Source organism: Lissotriton helveticus, chromosome 2_1, assembly GCF_964261635.1.
Source record: "Lissotriton helveticus chromosome 2_1, aLisHel1.1, whole genome shotgun sequence".
Taxonomy (NCBI): Eukaryota; Metazoa; Chordata; class Amphibia; order Caudata; family Salamandridae; genus Lissotriton; species Lissotriton helveticus.
In genome coordinates this window covers 1,811,786,582-1,811,812,408 of record NC_136059.1, presented here as the reverse complement: position 1 = coordinate 1,811,812,408, position 25,827 = coordinate 1,811,786,582, and positions in this window count along the sequence as shown.

Here is a 25,827-nt window from a genome sequence, read left to right as displayed (position 1 = left end):
TGGAGTTGCGTCACTTTTGAGACACACTCCAGCAATGCGTCACTTTTGTGCTTACAGATACATCAGAAATACTGACGTATCTGTAACTCCTTGCAACATGATGCGTCATACATTAAATATGACGCATCAGGAATGTCGTAAGGAGTGCGCACTGAGAAGTGACGCATCGCTGCTTTCACGCAGCGATGCGTCATTTCTCATAAATGAGGCCCCAGGTTTTTAAAATGCAGCCCGTTTTCCTTAACTCCTTCCATGCTGATGAAGAGCTCAGCTAATCATCAGCGTTACCTACCGTGTGCTGATGACGAGAACACGGTAATCTGAAAAATGCCGCGGGAAAAACGGGCGCACGCATGCTGTTAAAGGTAAATGGGCTGCATCAAAAAAAAAATGAAACGTTTTTGTTTCATTTTTTAAGGAAAGTTAGTGGTCCTTGGGACTACTGCCTCCCCTTAAAAATATTTTTAGAGACAGTTACAAAGTGGAGGGGGTCCCCTGGGGACCCCTCCCAAATTGCGACTGCATAACCATCCTCTTGAAGAGCGTGGTAATGTGCAAGTGTTTTGCGACCGCAATTCTGGTTGCAAACATTCATACATGGGTTAGAGAGTCGCTATTTAGAAGGGAACGCTCCTACTAAAAACCGAGTCTCTAAACACTTCTTTGCAAGTCGCAATTCATTTGCGACTCGCAAAATTGTCTTGGTACATGGCCATACCAATTTTAGCATGCGGAAACGGGTCACTAACACATTTGGGCATGCTAAAATTGGTCGTACATCTGGCTGTAAGTCTAGTACGTTTCCTGCTCAGGATGAATGTGGCAAGAGTATGGCAACTCATTTCTCATAGGAGAGAAAAGCCTGTACCAACCTTTAACATTTATATGTAAATACAGGTACTAATATTGTTTCAATGATCATCGCATTACTCTATCCTTTCACACTTTATGTGAATAGCTTGCACAGAATAAAATGAAATAAGATGCATGAAGGCCTACAAAAGGACGCAGTCGCTTCTGTCTTGAAAGTAGCATATGGAATTGTAAACTACATTTACCATGAATAACGTAAGCAGGCCACATTTATGGCACATTGATGGGGTCAAATGCATCCCCAATACTATGCCTCTCTCTTTACAAACAAGTATGTTTTATTAATGAAAGAATGGTGGCGCAGAAAGCATGAAACATGGGTTTGCTTATCAATGACATTGTCCTAGTTCAAACTCCTTAGCTTGATGATCCAGGGGAAAATATTGAAGCAGTTTTTGTGACTAAATTACATTTACGATTGAATTTAAATATTTACAATTACTAATTTTTAAAGTGAAGTTTGAGAATAAACAGTGGATATTTGAGCTGCACAAATAAGAGTCTAATGAAAATAATTTGGTGCACAATAGCAGTTTTTACACTAATCTACTATAATACTATACTAATAATTTGTTTGATAAGAAAGTGAGATTAACCTGAAAGAACAATGCAATTCCGAAGTATGTGTAGGTGATCAGGAAAAATGTGTCTTTATTCTAAAAATATTTTATACAAATTTAAAAAAATCTTTTGATTGCATGTACTTATTGATCTCTGAATGAAAATAGAGAGCTGAAAAGATTGTCAATCATAAGCTGGTTTATACTTTTCAAATCTCAGAGAAGTTTAATTATTATTTCTATCAGCAGAAGTTGTGAATCTAGATAAAATGTACACTTGGCTAAGAAGAATTTAAGCAGGAACTTAGAGACAACATCAAGGCTGACATGAGGGCCTCTTTCAAAGTGTTCAAGGCAGAAATGGTTGGTGTCTCTACAATCGGATGTCGACTCGATAGGGGTCCGTGCACTTGACTTGGAAGCGAAGTATCAGGAGCTAGAGGACCGCGCATGTCCCTTGGAGGCCCACTCTCATGAATTGCAATCCCAGCTGAAAGCCACTGTGCTTCCATATGAATACCTTGAAAATTGCTCACAGCGGGACAACATTTGGGTGAAGAGCCTGGAAGAAGGTTGCGAAGATCCCGATTTGGAAACTGTCGGAGGGATGGTCGGAAGCAGAAGCGCGGAGGCCGTATGGGGTCAATATTGAAAGGGTTTTATTTGGGATTGTAACAAAAGTGGACAAAAGTAACAGTCTTGGAAGTCCCAAAATGTAGCAAACAAGAGGAGTTGAGGTAACTTCTTCAAGGTCCGAGGGCTCCCTGGTAATTTGGTCTTCTATGTGGTCCAGAAGCCTATTACGGGCTTCTACCGTTGTATCTCCGCGAGTGTCTTAAAACAAAAACAAGAGAGAATACGGGTAAGATTCCCCTGTTTTATTCTTATCAGGATACCATCAGCAAAATGAACCACGTGAGTGGGATATAGACGTGACTGATCGAATAGGGGCGGGTGTGCGGGTACTCCAGGTAAGGCTTCTAGGTAGAGCAGGCAGTACAGTGCACGGGAAGAGTCAGACAGAGCGTGATTCTGGCATTAAGATCACCCATTGCCCCTTGGTTGCACACATACACCACTATGTCTATCCAATGCCAATCGCCGCCCTTAACACACTCCCTCCCCCTCCCTAAGCCCTTTTACCCAACACGTACCGCTCGGAGCCACAACTCTCCTGAGTTGTGGCAGCGGGTGCGACTTCCGGAATCCACCACTCTTCGGTCCACGTTTCCGCGTCGTCTTCTCCGGGATTCCAGGCTCTGGCGTCGTGGGCTGCGAAGTCTTCCAGGTCCGCTGCTTGGGCGTCGGCTTGGTTGCTGGACAAGTCTTCGGCCCGGCTTCCTACGGCTGTCCGACGGCGTGCCTTCTGAAGCGCCTTCCCCCTTTTCCAGCCAGTCATCACCTTTCTTTCTCCTCTCAGATAGGCTGGCTGAGGTTTCGTTCCCGCCTCCAACGTGAGTGAGCTCTTCCGTGGAAGGGAAGAATCAGCAGTTAACAGGAGTGGAGCGGATGCTTCTTCGTACCAATAAGGAGTCCAGGTCGGCTTGCGATGGTCTCTGCACATATTGTTGGAGGTATGCCGGGGTCTCCCTCACAGAAACCTTCATGGTGGGACTCTTTTTATTGGGGCTGGGAGACTCTGAGCCAGAGGTGCGTCGTGAGCGGTTCCACAAGGTGGGGCCCTGCACTACAGGTGATACCAGGAAACCCAGGGAGGTACTGGCAAAATTCAGCTCCTTCAAAACCAAGGTGCTGGTTCTTCAGAAAGCACGAGCAACCAACAAGGTATCCTTGCAGGGCATAACGTGCTCCCTTTACCAGTATGTATTTAAAGATACGCTTGCCAGATGACAGATATTCCGCCCAGTCACAACTGCTCTAGGAGACTGTAAGGTGAAATATAGATGAACTTACCCCTTTGGATTAGCCTTCTCACTTGATAAAAAGAACTACCACTGCACTGATCTAGAAGAGGCAATGTATATTCTGGGTATTGAGTTGCCAGCTACAAACTGTACGCCAGACTCTAGAGCGGTGGAGGAACAAACGGGCTTAAGGAGGCGAGAGGGGGGTCCTTGGCTACAACAGCAGAGAGATGGCAAGAACACTATGGGTTCATGAAGTACCTGCTCTCTGCTGTAAACATGCTGTGCTGCCTGCAGGGGCCCGATCGGGTCCGCAGTTTGTGGGGGCCTTAGACTCATGCCCTTCAAACATCGCCCACTCTAACTATTAAAGATGAGGTTGGGAGAGGGGGGGTCAAGGGCCGATTGTGCTCTGGCCGACATCAGCACTTATGGTTTTCGCCAGCTAATATCATACTTTTACCTATGTAACAATTCTATGAGCCTTGGAGGTGGAATTTCGACCGCCCCAGATAATGCTCGAATTGAGGTTCTCCTTTGTGATAGAGAACCTCTGAGCTTACAGTTATGGATTATATTTGTTATTGTATGTAGTGTTTGGGTGTCAAGGTACTTTATACTCTTATTTTAGATTGCTGTGGTACGATGGGAGGGGGGAGGAAGGGGAGGGAGGGACGTGCTCCCCAGAGAACAGTAGGTGCAACAAGCGGAAGGTTTGAACACTAGCTGATGGGGGTTAACTGCCAAACATGGAACGTAAAAGGCCTTAATTCCCCTAACAAAAGGAACCGGGTCTGGAAATTCCTAAATGACTATCAGGTTAAAAAAGCTGAAATGCAGGAGACACTTCTTCCACGCACTGAGGAAAAGCAATTGAAGCATAGGGCCTATCCACAGATTTTTGCTCCTCTGCACATGGTATACAACCGTTACAACGCAACTTTTACAACAAACTACTTTTACAACGCAACTTTTACAATGCAGGATCCATTACAACGAACTACCATTACAACGCATGTTTTTACATCGCAGATGCTATTACAACGTAAGTATTGGTAAGTATATAATTTTATTAAAAATGTTATAGGTTTGGGTTTTTGGGTAAAGGGGTATTTTTAGGGTTCAGGGCTAGGTTTGGGTTTTTGGGTACAGGGGTATTTTTAGGGTTCAGGGCTAGGTTTGGGTTTTTGGGTACAGGGGTTTTTTTAGGGTTCAGGGCTAGGTTTGGGTTTTTGGGTACAGGGGTATTTTCAGGGTTCAGGGCTAGGTTTGGGTTTTTGGGTACAGGGGTATTTTCAGGGTTCAGGGCTAGGTTTGGGTTTTTGGGTACAGGGGTATTTTTAGGGTTCAGGGCTAGGTTTGGGTTTTGGGGTACAGGGGTATTTTTAGGGTTCAGGGCTAGGTTTGGGTTTTGGGGTACAGGGGTATTTTTAGGGTTCAGGGCTAGGTTTGGGTTTTTGGGTACAGGGGTATTTTTAGCGTTCATGGCTAGGTTTGGGTTTTTGGGTAGAGGGGTATTTTTAGGGTTCAGGGCTAGGTTTGGGTTTTTGGGTACAGGGGTATTTTTAGGGTTCAGGGCTAGGTTTGGATTTTTGGGTACAGGGGTAGTTTTAGGGTTCAGGGCTAGGTTTGGGTTTTTGGGTACAGGGGTATTTTTAGGGTTCAGGGCTAGGTTTGGGTTTTGGGGTAAAGGGGTATTTTTAGGGTTCAGGGCTAGGTTTGGGTTTTGGGGTACAGGGGTATTTTTAGGGTTCAGGGCTAGGTTTGGGTTTTTGGGTAAAGGGGTATTTTTAGGATTCAGGGCTAGGTATGGGTTTTGGGGTACAGGGGTATTTTTAGGGTTCAGGGCTAGGTTTGGGTTTTTGGGTAAAGGGGTATTTTTAGGGTTCAGGGCTAGGTTTGGGTTTTGGGGTACAGGGGTACAGGGTAAAAATAAAGTAAAATTAAAATTAAATTAAATTAAATTATATTAATTTTAATAATTTAAATTTTTTTAAATATTATATACTTACCAATACTTACGTTGTAATGGCATGCGTTGTAAAGGCATCTGCGATGTAAATACATGCGTTGTAATGGTAGTTCGTTGTAATAGATCCTGCGTTGTAAAAATTGCGTGGTAAAGGTAGGCGTTGTAAAAGTATGCGTTGTAACGTCATACATCCCTGCACATACTAAACACAATGAGGTGGCGCTCCTATTTCACGCCTCGGTCCTGTTTCTTCGCCTTGACACTAAAACTGACAAAGAGGGGAGGTTCTTGATGGTTAGGGGAGAGCTGCGGGTCGATTCTGCACTATAGCCATGGTATATGCTCCTGAATCAGGGCAACATGATTTTCTGCTCTCTTTTCTTGCCACGCTAGAGGGTTTGCAAGGGGTGACATTTTATTGTTTGGAGTCTTCAATCTGAAATGGGGCTTAGCTCTTGACACCTCACACTCCCAGAGGGCACCAAGGGGGATTTTCAGCAAACCACTTAATGAGGCTCTTAAGGGGTTGGGGTTAGTAGATGCATAGAGGGCGGCTCATCCCGTGACCCGGGATTACTCATCCTTCCCCCATTCACAAAGGACATACTCCAAAATTGACCATGCATTCATAAGCCAATCCCTTCTTTATGCGGTAGCGGGATCCCAATTGCATACGATTTGCCTCTCTGATCATGCACCATTAGAGCTGGTTCTCGACTGGCCTGCCCCACACTCCAAACTTGTCAGATGGTATTTTCCCAATTTCCTTTGTAGAGGGATAAGTTAAGAAAAGCAATTACAGAGTTTTTTTACCTCAACGACAGGGAGCAAACCTCCCTAGCCAATAATTGGGATGCCCTCAATCAGATATTAGGGGTAAGTTTATTGAGCTAGAGGCCACTCTTAAGAAGCAACGCAAGGGAGAACGCCTTCTTCTCAAGGGTGAGGTTCACACTGCGAGAATGACCATAAGGCTAATTCTTCGGTCCAATCCCTCTGTAAGGTTACTCAGGTCAAAGGGAAGCTTCAAGCTCTCTACACTAATGGGGCAGAAAATACCCTCCTATGACTACAGGCATGCAGCTATGAGGGAGAAAATAAAGTGGACTTGCTATTGGCATATCAGCTACGAGTGCTGCAGGAGAAGGACTAAATTAAATACATAGTCAATGGGAGGGGGGTCTCCCACCAGAGTGAGATGGGGAAAGCCAAAGCTTTTGGGGAATGTTATCACTCCCTGTATACTGCAGATCATTTACACATGCAAATCCAAGATCAATACTCAGAGGCCCTTGTCCTGCCCCAGGTTCCCACCTCCACCATTGAGGAGTTGAGTAGCCCCAGTACCGCAGAAGAGGTCCAAAATGTGATCGATTCGCTTAAGCTCCAAAAAGCGCCCGGCCCGATGGTCTTAATGCCCGCTTCTATCGTACATTTGCTCCAGAAATAGTCCCCAAATTTGGTGACGCTCTTCAATGATATCACTGCCACACACAAGGTGACCCCTTCGATGGGGGAGGCACTGATCTCCGTCATCCCCAAAAAAGGGAAAGACCCCTCTAATTGCACCTCTTACAGATCAATAGAAGTCCTAAATCTGGATGCGAAGCTCTATTCTAAAATCTTGGTTGCCTGCCTAGAGAAAGTCATGCCGTTCCTTGTGCAGCCAGACCAAGCAGGCTTTATAAAGGAGAGGCAGACCCATGATAACCTCCGGAGAGTAATTCACATCATTGAGAAAGCACAGAGGAAGGCCATACCTGTGGTCCTTTCTAGCTCGATGCGGAGAAGGCCTTTGACTAGATTGACTGGGCCTTTATGACTCATACCCTGCGGCGGTTTGGCTTCGCTGAGACTTTCATTGGAATAGTTTGGGCGAAATATTGTGCACCGTGTTCCAGGGTTGTGGTAAATGGTGTCGCTCTGAACCTTTTAACCTTTTGAGAGGCACCCAACAGGGGTGCCCTTTATCCCTCCTACTATTTGCGCTCAGCATAGAACCTTTTGCAGAGCACATTCGGTCCAACCCGGACATAGGGCGGGTTCCATTTGGCACAGACGAACACAAGATATCCCTATTTGCAGATGATGTGCTTTTCCCAGTCTAGAGGCCACAGTCTTCTAGCCCAGCGATCCAAGCTGAACTTGCCGCCTATGAACAAGCCTCGGGATTCAAGGTGAACCTTTCAAAATCCCTCCTCCTTAACCTCACGGTGCCTAAAGAGTCCATGCGGGCTATTGAAGGGGTGACCCCTTTCCAGAGTGCGCACAAAGACATCACTTATTTCGGCATCAAACTCAAACCAAGCTGGAACACCTCTTTGGAATTAACTACCCTCCTCTCCTGCGCCAGCTTAAAGCTGATCTGGCTGTATGGCGGATGGCATACCTCTCTTGAATAGGACAGGTCAATGCTATCAAACTGAATGTTCTCCTGTGTTTACTATATCTCTTTCAGGGCCTTCCGATCTCTGTGGATCAGGCGCTTTTCTCTGAGCTGAAAACAATGATTGCCAAGTTTATTTGGCAGGGGCAGAGGGTACGGCTCTCCAACCGCATGTTAACTAGATCGAGGGAAGAGAGAGGATTGGCCCTGCCGGAGTTCCTGGGATAATATCCGGCAGCTCAACTTAGGGAGATTACGAAATGGTCCCCCCAAGAGTCGGAAAAACTCTGGCTCCACATGGATCGTTAAATAACAGGGAGAACGATGTGGGATCTCTTGTGGGAACACAAACACCATCGACCATGCAATGCCTATATAAGCACTCCTACGGTGACTACCGTAGGGGTTTGGAATGTATTGAATAGTTCCACTCCTCTCACCACCTTCCCTTCCCCATATATGCACATAGATTTCAACCCCGAGTTTCCTCTGGCGTTAAGGGAGGGACCATTTGAGGCTTGGCGGTAGAGGGGCTGTCTCATGCTCTCTCATTTGTTTGAGGGGGGAAACTCTTAACCTTCCCTCAATGAATTAAAGCCTTTCACCTCCAGACAGCTGAAGGATTAGGTCCTTCAACTGCAGATACGGCAGGCCGCTACTAGGGATTTACTTCCCATTGAGAAATTTGCGCAGTCAGGGGCTTCTTCAAGGCGGACTATCTCCTTCCTTTACTCACTCATACGAGCGTTCGGTTACCATCACGCCCCTAGACACCAAAGGTTCTGGGATGCACTTTTAGACACCCCATTGCAAAAGAAACAACGGTCCTCACTTTATAGGGATATTCCCAAGTTTAATCGTTCCATGTTTTTAAGGGAGGTTCATTACAAAATTATGTACGAATGGTACCTATACCCCCAGAAGCTTCACACCATCTTCCCTAATCCCTTGGATAGGTGCTGGAGGGTAAACATCCTTTACAACGAAACTTTTACAACGCACTACCATTACGACGCAACTTTTACAACGCAAACCATTACAACGCATTGCGCTGGGGGCGCTCTAGGATAGGGAATGTATTTATTATACTATCCAACACCTTCCCTACTATCCACGGGGACTGGAGTTGGAATAGTAAATTAAATAAATCACTATCCAGCGCCTAAAAGCACTATGCGTTGTAATGGTATGCGATGTAAAAACCGCGTTGTAAAGGTAGGCGTTGTAAAAGTATGCGTTGTAACGTCATACATCCGTGCTGGAGGGGCTGTGGGTTGCTGGGTGACTTTAGTCACATCAGGTGGGACTGTCCTGACATCAAGCCCTTCTGGAAGGAGATACTTGCACAAATCAAACCGATTTTGGGCTATCTGATTCCGGACACAATAGAACACACACTCTTGGGGATTCGGGATCCCAATTTGAAGCGCCAAACACATGTGGAGTGGTTTATAATGTGGCTGTGCCTCGGGGCTGCTAAGATGGCTGTAGAGGTTGTGTGGAAGAAAGCAGAAGCCCCCTCCCTTACTCAATGGCACGCCAGATTGTGGCGAGTACTGGTAATGGAGAGAATGGCAGACATTGTAGAAGACTCTTGCACGGATTTGACTACGTGTGGGCTCCTCTAGTTGAGTATCTATCTGAAGAGTTGCCTCTGTTTGCTTGTGGTCCAAAGCTGCGAGCTCTCCATCTCTTTCATATCTAGAGCTTCCATAGGCTCCCCCGATTCGCTGAGGGGGCTCCCGGGATGGAGGGACTCTCCTCCCCCTGGGGCCCGGCCTGTATCTGCAACTACATTTGAATGTTCTTTGACCGTGACACCTTTACTTGAATTTTTTGTGTTTTCATGTTATGAGTTGGGGGGGAAGGGGGTATGGGAGGGTATATTGCCAAGGTCTTTGCAGATCTCCCACGGGATCAAGATGATGTCTGCAATTGCAGGATCCAATGGAAACCTGGGAGTTGTACGCTGAGCATATTTAAAGTTTACTGATTCCTGGCTCACAAACTATATATGATACTTTAGCACACTGTAATGGTTGGCATCTACGATGCATTGGGGTCTCCTTCCCTTGTATGATGTTTTTCTGTGTACTGTTATATCTTTGAAACCAATAAAAAGATATTTGACAAAAAGAGCAAATCACCAACTGTGGTTATCTGGTCGCACCAAACCAGGAAAAAGTCACAAGTTGAGGCCCACTGCAATGGTGCGTGGGTGGACTACGGGGACCCATCTGTGCTTGCTGAACACAGTACCTTAAATCCTGGTGCACAATCTCCACAGTATTGCTTTGCAAGGTTTTGCGTCATCCGGAGTCGGTTCTGAGAAGGACCACAGACGGCAATGCCTCTTAGGTCCACTTCCAAGGGTCCAGGTCTGGGGTGGCACCACTTGGCAGGGTAGACTCACAGATGGAAGAGTCCAGGTGCTGTAAAAGGTGAGTTGGAAGTCCTTTGTGTCTCTGAGACTTCAGAAAACAGGAGGCAAGCCAGCAAGCCCTTGGAGTCACTTTGGTTCTGGGTTGCAGAGATGCATGTCCAGTACTTCTCACTACCAGGCAAGGAGGCCCGAAGGCAGCTGATTAGCACAGCAGAGCAGGAGGCCAGCAGAGTGACAGTTGTTTGAGCAGCACAGCATTCTTCTTCCTGGCAGAGTATCCACAGGTCCAGGGGTGTACTGAAGTGGTGGTGCCTGGGGTCCAGTATTTGTACTTTGGTGCCCTGGTTCTGAAAGGTGGGAGAAGCATCTAGAGAGTGGCTTTGAAGTACAGGGAATCCCCTTCCTACCATGCGCTGGCTTTAAGCTGGCTGGAGTTACAATTCAGGCTTGTTATGCCTATTTTGTGGAGACAGGGAACATCCTATTTAGATGAAAGTGGGGCTGTACTTAGCTCCGCCCCCCAAGTCAGATAATCGTCCATTAAGAACCATCAAGTAACACCTAAGAACCCATTATGTGTGACTGGCTGGAGGGAATGCAAAAGGCCCAGCTGTCACCCACCCCAGACATGTATTCAGAGCCAGGCAGAAAGCACAGAATGGTTAAAGTAAAACAAATGGTAACTTTCTAAAAGCGGCATTTTCAGACTTACAACTTAAAATCTAACTTTACCATAAGTAGTGATTTTAAATTGTGAGTCCAGAGACACCAAACTCAAAATATCTTTTCCCGTTTGGAAAATACACTATAAATTGTAATAAGGTAATCCCAATGTTAACTTATGTGAAAGATAGGCCTTGCAGTAGTGAAAAATTAGGATATGTAAATCTTAAGAGTGCATGTCCAACTTTTTAAATAGTGGGGCGGTAAGACCCCAATGATGAAGCATGACACTGAATCAGGTTTCAGTGTGTGAAGGGTATTTTACAATTTTTGGAAACATTGCCCTTCATACAAATTAGAGAAAGAGCTTAGATCTTTTTACACCATCATCTGCTTATGATTAAACACCTCAAATAAAAATTAAATTAAAAATAGCAGCACACACATGGGCGCATATACATTCACGTAATAAATGGTAGAATCCCTATGTTGAATAACAGTTTCAAGAGGACGATTCTACCTTTTTCCTCTTTACTCCCTCTGATTTTTTTATTACAACTTTTTAACCACTTGGATGTTGAGCCTGTGCTTGTGCTCCAATGTAATTTCCATTGAAGTCAATGGAAACTCCATGACGAGCTGAGCTCGTCATGAGCGTCGAAGGGGTTAAATACACTGCACCTTGCACTTGGGCTTTCTAAGGTCTACCTTTTTGGTGACTTATATGTATTAAAAAGGAAGGCTTTGTCCTGGTAAGAGGGTTAACTTGCCAGGTTGACATGGCAGTTTATAATTGACCAAACAGGCTCTGTAATGGCAGGCCTGAGACATGTATAAAGGGATACATGAGTGGATGCCACAATCAGTGCTGCAGGCAAACTAGCGGTATTTAATTTATAGGCACTGGGCATATGTAGCACACTTTAGCAGAGACTTATAAATACATTAAATATGGCAATTGTGGATATGCCAACGTTACCTTGTCTTAGGGAAAGAGCACATGCACTTTATCACTGAATAAAGTGGTAAAGTGCCCAGAGTCCTAAAGCCAACAATAGCAGATCAACAAAAAGGGGAGGAGAAAGGCAAAACATTTGGGGTAACCCTGCAGAAAGGGCCATTTCCAACATGCCATCATTCCAGCCTAAAGCCACTGTAAACTAATCAATGCCTTGTTGGTCTTTTCTGCTTAGGCGATAGAACATGGACAATTACCCCCTATTGCCGTGGCACTTTCAGTTCTATGTTCACTGAACTCTGTAGGACTCCTCTGTCTACACTCTCCCAAGCCACTGAATTGATTAATGGGTAACCATACTCCTCATCTGTGGAACCCATCTGTGCTGCACCTAGTTCCAGATGTACAACAGTTTTTTGCTTGCACAAATGGGTGTTAGACCGGTTTGCACATGCAAAAAACCTGTGGCCCATGTACTAACCCTATTTTGCGAGTCGTTAATTATATAGCGACTCGCAAAAAAGGGTTAGCAACTTGCTATTAGGAAGGGGTATCCCAAGGGCATCTCTTACTAATAGCGAGTCCAACACCTATTTTGCGACTGCATTTGCGGACACAAAGCACTCGCAGTTTACCACCCTCTTCAAGAGGGTGGTAAACCATTCTCAAACTGGAAGAGATCTCCAGGGGACCCCTTCCCCTTTGTGAATGGGTGCGCTAACATTTTTTCAGAGCAGGCATTGGTCCCAGGGACAACTACCTGCCCTTCAAAAAATTAAACAAAAACATTTCATTATTTTGTTTAAGGAAAATGAGCTGCATTTAAAATAAAACTGCTTTATTTAAAAGTAGTCCCAGACATGGAGGTGTGCTGACCTCAGCAGGCTACCATCCCTGGGAGGGCCAGCCATTCCCAATGGGGTCGCAAATTGAGACAGCCTCGTTAATACGCATTAGGGATGCAATTTGCTAACCCATTGGGAATCGCAAACAGTGTCTCAGACACTGTTGAACATTGGAAATTGTGACTCGCAAATTGTGACTCGCAATTTGGCGTAATTTGCATGTCTTAATCTTCAATGAACGAATATCTGGCCTCTAATCTTACCTTGCTCACAGATACATCTTAGTGGTGTGGTGGTGAGCCTCAGCAAGGCCTACCAGTGCTAGGGGATCTTCCTTCTCTGCATAGAGTCCTCAGACCAATAGAAAAAAGTTGGCACAGAAGCTGGAACAGAAAAGACAGAGTTTATTAAACCTCATGAGGTGGAACTACATTCACATAGCAGCCTTCGGTAATGAATGAAGTAGCACCCTGACTGGAAGGAGCTTGGTTCTTTTATACCCACACAGGGGCTCAAATGAAGGTGGTACAAGTACAAAATGCTGGTTTTAAATACATATAAGGTCATACAGAAAGTGTGCTGGCAACAAGTGGGAGGGGCTGACAGTTAGCTAATTCTGGTGGACACAACCTGACAGTTACAAGTTGGGGACAGCTGTAAGCTCAACTGTGCATGTGCGAAGCAGAAGAGGCTAAATATATCTCGTCTCTAGGCAGATTTCAAGAGCAGTTGACAGGAAGGTAGGACAGAGCACATGGCGAGCACATGGCAAACACAATGGCTGCCAGAAATACAAAATGGATTCCACACAACGGACAAGATAGTCTCTAAATACAAGACGTCTTCTGCTAATGCTTAACCTAATCGCTGCTAAATTACAACAGACGACCCTTTCAGCATTAGCTGAAGACATTCATTTATCTGGGGGTAATCTAGATATGCATCCTGTACATTGATGTTCAACATCTCAGTAATTACATTTTTTAACATTTGTTGTGCTTTTATGTTTGCAGTATTTCCTTTGGCAGGTGTACAAGCAGTGATGCACATGGAGCAAAGCATAGGACCACATTGTATTCAAGTACAGCATGTAAATAGTATCACCAGTAGTATACATAGAATAGTCAGTAGCTACCAGCCCCAAGTAGCAAAGAGTGTCCATATCCAGTTTCAAAATGTCCATGTACCAGTCTCTGTGTGAATTTCTGCAGCAATCTTATGCAGTTCTGAGATTGCATCATATACTGAAGTTGAGTGATTCAGTATAAATACGCAACAACTGCTACCGATGATGCAACATGCACCACCTCGATCAGCCAAAATCACGTCTAGCACCATCCTATTTTGGAGTGCTACAATCCTCGCAATTTGTAGTTCCTTTGTAATGTTCCCAAGTGCCACAGCTGTTTGATTGGTGACAGCTTTCACAACACAAGTTAATCGCCGCATCTTTCTGCTATTCAATGCAGCACCCCCAAAGAAGAACAAACCCAAATTGAAATCAACATATTGTTGCAAAATGGTATCTGTCTGGTCAACTTCATCTGCACTTATTGTTCGTTTATATCTATTCTTGGAAATTTCATTATACAACTTTAAATTCAGGTGAGATGATGGAGGGGACAAGAACAGAAGTGGTAACAAAAATTATATGTAACATACCCCGGACCACTCAACAGGTAATTGATAGTATCCTTAATTACCACATAAAAAATTTGATTTATGCGAAGACGTAAAACTACTGTTGTTAGCTCCTTCAATAATCAATGTCAAAATAAATTCACTCCGTCCTACTGGAATTCTCCCAACACTACTTATACACATTTATGCTTTAGCTCTGGTCACAGAATTTACAAAAGCTCCATTGTCTTTGATAGTCCTCATATTCGTGAAGACATATGGTGTTGAAATATTGTCCGGTTGGTACTCTTCCCATTCCCATTTAGTCCCTTTAGCTTGAGGATAACCATCTTTATCTTGATAGCATACTTTATTCAGATGAAAGATACTTCCTCCTACTAAAGGTTTTCCGAAAGCAAACAAAAGAGCATACCAAGCTTGACAAGTACCATTATGGGAAAACGGTAGAGGAATAAAAGGTGTTCCTCCTTTCTTTTTGGGTGCAGCTATCAGATCTGTGACTGGGGGGGTAAATGTTTTGCCATTGAGCAACATTCCGTCCATCATCTTGTTTGTTTTGCTGTTCACCCTATGTGGGAAGGGTATGCCCAGACGTGGGTCCCGTGCTAACCAAGCCACTGGAGTCAAGCTATCCTGGCTGAAGACGGCTGATAGCCAGAAACCGGTCCTAGGATGCTTGATTCCGGTCTAGGGAAGACATGGCTTGGCAGTTTGGGCTGGACTGTTCCCACGAGGCACAGGGTCAAGACTGATTTGCATATGGCCATGTCTGAACTGGGGTGGCTTGGTGAGCAAAATAACGATGTATTAAACCCAGATCTGTGACTGGGGGTGAATGTTTTGCCATTGCGCAACATTCTGTCCATCATCTTGTTTGTTTTGCTATTCACCCTATGTGGGAAGGGTATGCCCACTTCAGGACAGGGATACTAATTACTGTAATGGCTGCCAGCAAACTTTTTTTCTGATGTTGCTGACAGCCAATGAGAGCACTCGCTGCCAGAGGAGTCTGACTCCCATGGGAGTCGAATGGGCCAATGGAAAGCTTCCTGGTCAAATTAGAACGCTTTGTTTTTTAATTGGCACTTCCGCAAGAGTCTCTCAAGCCTCTTGCAGACCCTACCATCCAGATATACCATTACATTTTTACCTTAATTTCTCCAAAACTACCATACAGATTTACACCAAATCAACAAAAGCACAATCTGGAGACCAAAATGTAGCATCCTGCTAAATTTGGTGTAATCCTCTTGAGCAGTTTTTGCAGTGGACCTTCTTAAAGAATTCTATGGAAAATGCATGGGATTATGCATTTTGGGACACCCATTTTTTTCTCTGCCCTTGCTTGACGGATCACCCCAAAACTTTCAATGCTCAATCTAGTCAAAAGAGATTTAGGAAAGCTTCTTAGAGTTTCGTCTAATGGTGCCACGGTAATCAGCAACGCAAAAACTCCATCTCCTAGGGAACAGCTCACCTAACTATAACTACCCAGTAGAGGTTGCCAGCAGGCCGTGAAAGTTAGGACCTTGTTTCTATAGGAAAACTGCATTTTGCTCTGCTAATAAATTTGGCGCCATTTGATGAACCTTAACAAAAGTTTCAAAACTTGTTTGCCACCCACTTCAGCTGCTGTCTGGAAACTGTCGGAGTGATTTGTCAAGCAGGGGCCGAGAAAAAGGGTGTCCCAAAATGCATTTTCCTCATGCAATTTTCCATAAGGATTTTAGTCACAACTACAGCCAGAAAGGCGGAATTGAAAACAAAAAATTTGGCAGAAAGCTAGATCTTGGTCCAGAAAGAGTGGTGTTGGTAATTTGGTGTAAATATGTTCAGATGTTTTGGAGTTATTAAACAAAAAAGATTCATGTATATCTAGAGACGTAGATCCCCCATGGTGGATCTACAGATCCAGGTGCCAACAGCAATGCCGTGATTGGCTGACTCCAATCTGAGAAAAAAGTTGCAGCCAACATGTTGTCAACTGAGACATGGTTCATTGGGGGTAAATAAAGTGTAAATAGGATATAAGGGTTCAGGATAGCGGTATCCTGATCCCATGGAACTGATGGAAGGGTCTGTGAGGGACAACTCATAGGCAAGAAACTGTCCAAAAATGCTTTATTTTTCATGCACAAGGATCCGTAGATCCACTGCAGTCCTCGGCGTGGTCCCCCGTGTGAAACCATGATGGATCTGTGGATCAAGATCCCAAAAAAATATGCACTCACACACCCACTCACATATTCACTCACATATCCACTTGTATGCCCATACAACCCCTCACACACCTACTCACATATCCATAGAGCCACTCACACAACCATTCATACATCCATGTACACACCAACACAACGACTCAAACACCTGTTCAGTCACTCACACACTCACTCAGATACCCACAAAACCACTCATTTACACACTCATAGACACACACAGCCAGCCACATACACTTGCTCACCCATTTATACCCCCACACTAACAATCTCACATCTACCTGCAGACCCATACAGCCACTCACACACCCACTGAGAGACCCAGAAGATGACTCAGACACCAATACAGCCACTCACACACCCGTTGAGAGACCGAAAAAACACTCACACACTCACTTACACACTCATATAGTCACTCATATACTTGAATATCCGAAGAGTCACTCACAGACCCAAAGAGGCACTCACATACCCACTCATACACCCACGTGTACACACATGCAAACACTCACACACCCACTAAGAGACCTTAGTAGATAGGTCCTTAGTATCCATGAGCCCGGGACTGACTAGCTATAGTGTCTCACTTGCCCACCTACTCATTCACAGAGGAACAAGTGATTAGACATCTCGGAACACAACACTCCCAGCCCTCTCAGGAAGCGCAGTGATAGAACATACCCTTTCACTCTCACACTCATACTTGTTCATATTAAGATCTGACATGGACAATAGAAAAGATTTCAATATTTATTTTAACTATTGTGCTCTAGTATGCAGTATACGTGCCACAATAAGTAAGAAGATGCCTAAAACAAATACGGTCAGCATAGTAAGTAATCCAAAAATCATAAAAGAAGCTGATGTAGTATTAGACAGGGTAAACTAACCAACTTCCCCTGTACATAAGCAAGGTGATTATATATCAGAATGTCTCTGGGTGTTTTCAGCGGAGCACGTACCATAGCATGCACAGATAAGAGTTCGACATCTCAGGTGTAGTCGTGATCTCTTCTGTGTAAAATCTCTCTTCATGTGTGTATTTACATAACTGTGCACACCTATATGACAAGAAGTATGTGTTCCCAAACAATAGCTGCATTTTTGTGCTTTGTCAAGCTGCTAGAGCCTGACTGAAAAAGAATAAAAAGGGGCATTGTTGTTTGACCTTGTCTACAGTGTTCAGGCTAAGTCCTAGAAAATAACAGAATGCAAAAAAAACAGCAGGCTCTGTGTGAAACTACAGCGTGGCACTAAGCAAAATACGTTTATATAGTAATGTGCACAAAGCAGCACGCAGCCTGCACCATGATTATGCTAACATAGGGAAAATAACAATGGTCCTGCATGGAACATATGACAGACCCATACAGCCACACACACACATCCACTCACAGACCCACACAGCCAGCCACACATGCACTGACACACCTACCACACACTCACACACTCACTAAAACACCTACACAACCACTCACACATCCAGGTCACAGGGACGTTATATTTAGGAAATAGCATTGAAATACTGTAGGTATTCACTGAAAAAACCAATGGTTACAGGGTTGTTATAGTTAGGAAATAACATTAAAACAAATGTAGAAATCCACTGAAATAAAGAAAGGTTGTGGGGACTTTATAGTTAGGAAAAAAATGTTTTAAAAGCGTATAAATTCACAAACTAAAGAACCAAAGGTTACATGGACGTTATAGTTAGGTTCAGATTTTACACATAGAAAAACCATAGAAGATCAGCAGTTATAGCTATAGTTATCTCAAGTAACTTTAACTCATGCTAAGGTAGCTATAACTCATGTCCTCACTATTCAATTCTCATTACCCACATACTACATCACTCATGATATCTTCTATGACATCATTGATAATATCATTGCAACATTTGCTGTAGAATTATTGATGGCAAAACAGTGCATGGTAGGGGCACTAGTTATAGTTACCTTAGAGGACAAGTTACAATTACTTGTGAGATTTCTCTCTCTATCTATCTATCTATCTCTCGATCTATCTATCTATATCTATCTATATCTATCTATCGATCTATCTATCTATCTATCTATCTATCTATCTATCTATCTATCTATCTATCTATCTATCTATCTATCTATCTATCTATCTATCTATCTATCCATCTCTCTCTATATATATATATATGTGTATTTTTATTGTTCACAATCTTCAGTATAATTTTCTTGAAACACTTTATTTTTGTATCCATGTATCAACTGGACATATAAATTAAACACAGTCATTTAGGAGCAGATGTATCTAAGCATTTTAGTCGCAAACACTGCAATTTGCAAAAAAGCAGCGTTTGTGACTAAAAATTAGCTAAATGGTATGTATGAAGGAAATTGCATAGCAAAATTAAGGAACCGCAAAATTTGCGATTCCTTAAATGCTATGCATCAAGCATTCAATTATTGTGATTTCTCCTTAAGAAATCGCAAATTACAACCAAATTCAAGTTGGTGGTAATTTGCGATTTCTTTCACAAATGCACTTTTTGGCATTTGTGAAGGTGCCATATGGTGCACATACATGCCCTTAGGGCATGTATGTGCCCCATATGCGCACACATGTAAATTTCAGGGGTGCATCAGGGTGTCCTTATGACACACTTGCACCCTTGAAATTATTCTCAATTTGCGATTCTCAAATTGCGAATCGCAAATTGAGAATAACTTCACATTCATTCCTAGGGGCTGCCTGGCCCATAGAAATGAATGGGAAATTATTACTTATTTGCGATTAGCAATTTGCTAATCGCAATAAGGGAATTTTAAGAAATCGCAAAAAAATTGCGATTTTTTTCATATACATACCATTTTGCAATTCTCAAATAGCGATTCTCAAAATATCGCTAGTTGAGAATCGCAAATAGGTATTTTGATACATCTGCCCCTTAGTTCCCAAATCTGAATTACTTGATCAATAAATCATCTCTTTTGTCACTACATATGAGCCTGAGAGTTTCCGAAAATGCCTTCACATTGCCCTCCAAGTCCTGGCCAAATTCCGACGATCGTCATGTGACCGACTTTTTTCCTCGCACGTGGGTCCAGAAAGGTAAATTGGTGAGCACGATTGATATTTGAAGTACCCTAGCATAATTTCTGGTTCGCTTAGGAAGACATCTGGCAAGATTTTCCTAACACAGATGGTTACAACTAATTGCAATCAGATTGATTTAACTCAAACAGCAAAATCAACTCGAGTAGGTGAACCCTCCTGCTCACCGTGTTGTGCCTCTTGGTTTTTTTCAGTGCGAAACGTGCTGCTGGCACTAAATCACAGTGCAGTATGCCTATTTCTGCCCACTGGCAGTGCTCTGTGGAGTTTTTATGTAACTATGGAATTCCTCAGAGCCGAATTCCACGAGTTCTGCCCACCCTAACCTACTCACCATATTACTTAAGGTATTATTTTGATTTGGAAAACACCTTTGTTTGTGTGGTGTACCCTGAAATGTTTACCTTGACTGTTTTGGCTGGCTGTAGATACCTGCCCACTTTGCCAATCTAAACAGTGGAACTCCCTTTAAACATGATGAATTTGTCATCCCACTAATTGGCAATTAACATACCTATGTGTACCTAGTATATAGATTGAGAATGTATCCAGGGCCTGTAAGTTTAAGGTCACAAGTCATCTTCATCACTCATTGTGCCATCTACTACAGGTCCAGGGTACGCATGACTTCAGGTCTACCATTTATAGCCTGGATGTGCAGATTTAAACTGCAAATTTGACTTATCTTAACCCCTTTTGTTAGGCCTAGAATTTCCGTTCAAATATTAATAAGTCACCACTAAGTAGGTGATACTGCCCATAAGGCAGGGTTCATAGTATAGGACATATAAAGGTTTGAAGTTAAACTTGCCCTTACTGTGAAAAATGCCCAAATGCCATTTTCAATGTAGCAGGGTTGGCTGTTCCATAGGAAGTCATTGTGATACAGTATTGAATTTAATAGTATTATCTCTAGTTGGCAAACCACAACACATTTCTTTCTTGGACTTTTTTAAATATGTATTATAAGCTGGTGGAGTTGGATTTGTGATAACTATTTTGGAACATGTACCTTTAGAAAGCTACCCTTTCACTACCAAAGCCTCTGGATGTCTATTTTCATGAGCTTCAGATGTCATATGTTACCTGATGAGGTGTGAAAACTGTTTCCAAAGTAAGGCAAATACTTACTTGTGGGTAAGTGTTTCTGTTCTTCTGACAGGATGACTGTTAGGCTGTTCCCAGGACCTTGACTAATTTCAAGGCAAATGTTACCACAGCCCTTCTTTGTTACCCCTGTCAGGCAGGCAACAATACCAGTGGGAGAATAACTTCCTCCAGAACTGGTTTCCAGTGATCGGAGAGGCCACACCATTGAGTTAGGCACATGTTTTTCACAGGCTAAAAAAGGGTTCAGCCAATTTGGTTTTAGGTAGAGAGGGTATCTGTGGGATTGCTTGCAGTAGAACACATAGGAAATACTGCAAAAGTGGGTAGGGGTTACCTTGGTATCCTTTACCCCATTGGTTGGGTAGAAGCTACAAGTCATTTATTCTACAGGCTGGTGGCAGGCATAAATGGTGTACCCAGTCCCAGAGTGCCCTCTTTAGAACAATTTCTGAATATGTTGAACAACAATGGATGACTGAACCTGCTGTCTGTGACCGAAGAAGAATTTAGAAGACTAGACCTGCTCACCCTCTTGTACCTGGAACAAAAAAGTGGCCATAAAACTGACCACTTATTCAAGATACAAACGACAAGAGGCTTATTAAGCAACTGCGCAGCTAACCAGTTCCAACTGGACCTGCCCTTGACCCAGTTGCGGACCTCTGTTGGAGTGAGTCTTGACCTCCCACTGTTGTCCCCAAGGTCCTGGACCCTAGACTGGTTTCAAGGTGTACTCCTCCTAACATATCCATAAACCTGGAATGTACAAACTTTTTGGCTACAAAGACCTCTTGAAAATGGAGTCCTACCTGCCAAGCCATTCCGACAGAGGTACATTGGTGCTGGGATAAATATTCAGGGTGCTCCCACTCTGAGCTTATTCACAGTAGCAAATCTGACTAAGCAGGAATTCACAGAGAAGGTTTCTGGCCTCATGGAGCCCTCTTTGGCTACAGCCTGCAGCATTGCCCCACTGGAGTAATTGGAAAAAAAAAGTGAATAAGGACCTAATTTGGACTGTGGCAATCCGACCGCTGGGCGGCTGCTTTGGTGGTCGGGAGAATACGGCCAAGCCAGTGGCATCTTGACTGCTGCATTAAAACTTTACCATCGGGCTGGTGCATTTGCAGTGACTGCACCACGTTGGCAGTATGTTTTGGCTCATAGAGAGCCTGTAGCACATGCAACCCCTCTGGCACCACTACTTGCATGTCGGTGCACTGTGTACCATGCACCATGTTGTGCATGGGACACAGAACAATCACGATAGTGGAAGCAAAAGGGGGCACAACTTGTGCCCCCATGCACACACTTCCCATGGGCAAAATCACCTGATGGCCTTCTTTAGGACCCCTTCCATGGCTTTCCACCGACCTTCTCATGTCAGAGTCCCATCTTAAAAAGGTTGGCAGAAATGTAGGTTGTGATCAGCACGCATGTCCTGGCATCTTCATCACTGCCATTGATCACTGCTTTCCCCACCTCCACTACAGCAGGAACCTAGATCCTGGTAGTGTCAGCAGTTTTACAGCAGTCCGACCTCCAAACCTTTGATGAGTTTCTTTGATGCTAATACTCAACAGGTTATTATTCAGGCCACTATACTATCTAGGCTGGATTACGCTAGCACTCTGTACTTTGGGGCTAACAGAGCAGAGATACAGCACCTCCAAAGAATACAGAACATGGCCGTACATCTACTTTTTAGGCTTCTCAGGACCTGTCACCCTTCGGAGTTCATCACCAGACTATATTGGCTCCCAGTGGAGAATTGTATCCTTTTTAAAGCTCTGTGTATTGCCCATAACATTTTAAATACTCGGTCCCCTGAAATCCTAGTCCCTGTCACCTATTTTGTCTGACCTCAGCGCTGGGATTCCACTTGGCTGGGGAGCCATGCACTCTAAAAATATTAGAGCATAACATAACATAGCATGACCCTGATTGGGCGATTGGATCACCAATGTACGTACACTGGTCTTGGGGCTGCCATACTCGTAATCTGTTCATAAGTCTATAGGTAGAAATTGCCACTGGGCGAAGGTGCCAAAAGCATTCAGCCGGTGAGGGACCTTCTCTAGGAGCAAAATTCTAAATTCTCCAACTCTGAGCTTTCCTGATAAACTGCTTCACTGAGATCTTATTCAGTGGCTTTCTAATGATGTAGATCTCTCTTCAGACACTGCCCCACTAAGGAAGTTTGCTTCCATTTCAGAGACTAAGTCCGAAGGTAAAACTTCTCACCAGGTCAAACCAGACTTCTGTTTCTAACATATGCTATATCATGGTCAACTGTAAAGAGGAACTTAGGTACTGTTAAAGCACACCCAGAGGAATTCAATTAGCATATGGTTTGATGTTGTTTTGAACCTTAAACTTACTAATTCTATATTCAGTATCCCCTATTGCATTTTTGTCATTTTAGACTCATTTTCTTTATTTACATTTACTCTATATTTCTAAATTGGTTTGGGATTTATCTTATGCTGTGCATTGAGTGAATAGCTGTGTTGGTACTATATAAAAAACGTTACACATTGCTTGAAATTTAAGCCTGTCTGCTTCATGCCCTAATTACCGGGGGTTGAGCTCAGGTTAATTTAGTGAATTTACTGGTTCACCCGACAATTGTTGAGGCTATTACTTGAAATGGGTACTCACTCCCTCAACTAATGCCATACTTTCTTACATTGTTGGCAGCGGTGGGTTCATGTAGAAGTCATGGAGAAAGCCAGCGACCACGGTTCATAACAAGGCTTGTTCTTCAAGCCGCCCACGGCATGCCTGGACCAGCTAGACATGAATTCAGCCCAGTAAAGAACTGAACTGAAACCCTCAACCACCACCCAGGCGCCACGAATAAGGAGCACTCAGGGCTTTCGCATGCCCAGATGAATGCAGACATATCAATACATAACCATCAGTTTACTAGTTTACACCACCTCGGCCAAGTAAACCTTGGACTGCTCTGCTTTGCTACCCTGAGAGAATCAGATGTTACAATGAGGTGTTTGGTTCACAATAGAAAGACAATTGTGGACTTGTGCAGGACTTACATCCTTCACAACTAAGAACCCAATTTCTTATAGCATTTATTTCAATAGTGGATGTGCACATTATGCCCATGTACAATGCTGCAACTCACGTAGTAGGGAATCAATGTCTGAAGAGGGTCAACCTATAAGCCAATACAGGTAGAGGAGATGAGCAAACGACACTCGAACAGACAGATCAAAGGATGAAGAATGCAGGCCAAAATCCCTTATATGTACTCATAATTAATAAATACTTTGGCAAGAGAGTTAAAGCTGTCTCAAACGATACCCATTATGAAATGGCTGAATATAGTCTTGCCCGATTGCTTTTTGCTTTTTCTCAGTTATCTAGGAAATTGTAAATGGTGTCAGAGTGAACAGTACCTCTATGTTTGGTGCTTTAATGGTGCTGACAATGGACATTTTATATGAAACATAAAGAACGAGAAATATCACATGCATTTTGAACCTGATTCAGAGAATGGGTGACCCTAAGTGGATTGCCTGAGATCATTTTAGATAATCTGCAGATGTTCTCAGTGCAAGCTTGTGATATGTGGTGCAGTGTCACATTCTTTCGTCCTAACGCAACAGCCTCCAATATTTTTAATATACTTAAATGTGAGAATGAAAAGAAAGACATGTTTGAAAAGTAGGTATATTGCAATTATTGTCTTTTTAGAAGAATAAATGTGCCAATTTTTTTGATAACAGTGCAATTTGGGGAGGCAGAAGACCACTAACACATTCTCGTAGCCCCTTGTGTATACAATCTCCAAGGAGACACATTTAGAGTCTACGCAATTTAAAAGTGTGTGTCTCTATTTGTACTGGTGTTTGATGGAAGGCAAATGTGGAAATATATTTCCTGATGCTATGGTGCATGGGCAAAATTTTCCTGGGTGGACAATGTGCCACTCACAAGTTTGGACAGTGTGCAACCTTCAAGGATTTCCTTCATAGGGTGAACTTTGCATGTAGAAATGGAGAGTCCGAAAAAGCGTATAGCTACTACCATGCACTAACACCCATAACTACCTTATGTACTACAGAGAATTAATTTTCTTTGGAAAGGCATGCATACCCTTTAATTTCACCAAGCACATGCAGTGCTGACCAGGGATGCCCAGTAAGAAGGTACCAAAACTGAAACCTGGGTATATAGCACTTTCATCAACAGTGCTGAATTTGAGTCGGTGGTTGCAGTCGGGCCCACTAGCCTTTACTTTTGGGGACTGCCACTAATGTTTGCTCAAGGGACTTTAATCCAGAGCAACAGAAAAACAAATATGAAGATGGGAAAGAAGAACGAAGAGAAAGATGGAAATATATTGACAAATCTAGAAAGCATGGATAAGAAAGAACCTACAATAAAGAGATGAAGAGGTATTAGGTTTCCATTGGCAGGTTAACAATGCAAGAGTCAGTGAAACCTTGGTGCTCTGCACTCCTTTCTTCTTTAGCTCAGGCTGCTGTCTTCCAAACTAAAGAAAACAATGGGACCTTGCACTTATTCTATTACAAATTACTTATTACATAGACCTATAGATTGGTGGCACAGTTAGGGTCATCTGAAGCTTTATTTTGACATGGAAAGTTTTACCTTTGTGACGTCAGGTAAACCTTGGACCAAAGCAATCAATGTGTGGCAATGCTATAATAACAAAGTAATTACAACTGTATAGGCCTGTAATTCTGAATTTAAACTCCATTGGTAGGAAGCCGATGTCAAATCATACATCTTCAAAAAGAGTCTTCTTAAAAGGTGCTTTGTGAGTGTAACTAGCAACCAAAATATATGATGTAGTGTTTGTAAGACACTACTAATATCAAATGATTCACTGCTCATTGTAGGTGATAGACACAAATACTTGCCAACCCAGGCTGATTACCTTCACTGGTGTAATGGATTTGGTTTAATATTACGCAACACCCGTGGTTTGTATTGCTGGCCCTGAGAGGATTGTGGCCATTGCAATGTGCGCATCAGTATACTACACTGATGGGATCTTTACAAAGGCTGGCCACAACAAATGATGGTCATGAGCTCAGTTCCTGCTTCATTACTTGTCTTATTTATGAGTTAATATGAATCTGGATCTCTTGTAGTTAGCCAACCTATTTACCAGAAAGAAAAAACACTACACCTCTCGTGTGTGTCCACTGTTACCCTTCAAAGGAAGCTTTCCCTTTGAAGTTCGCCTTTTGGGCTCGCACCCCATGTGGCCTTCTT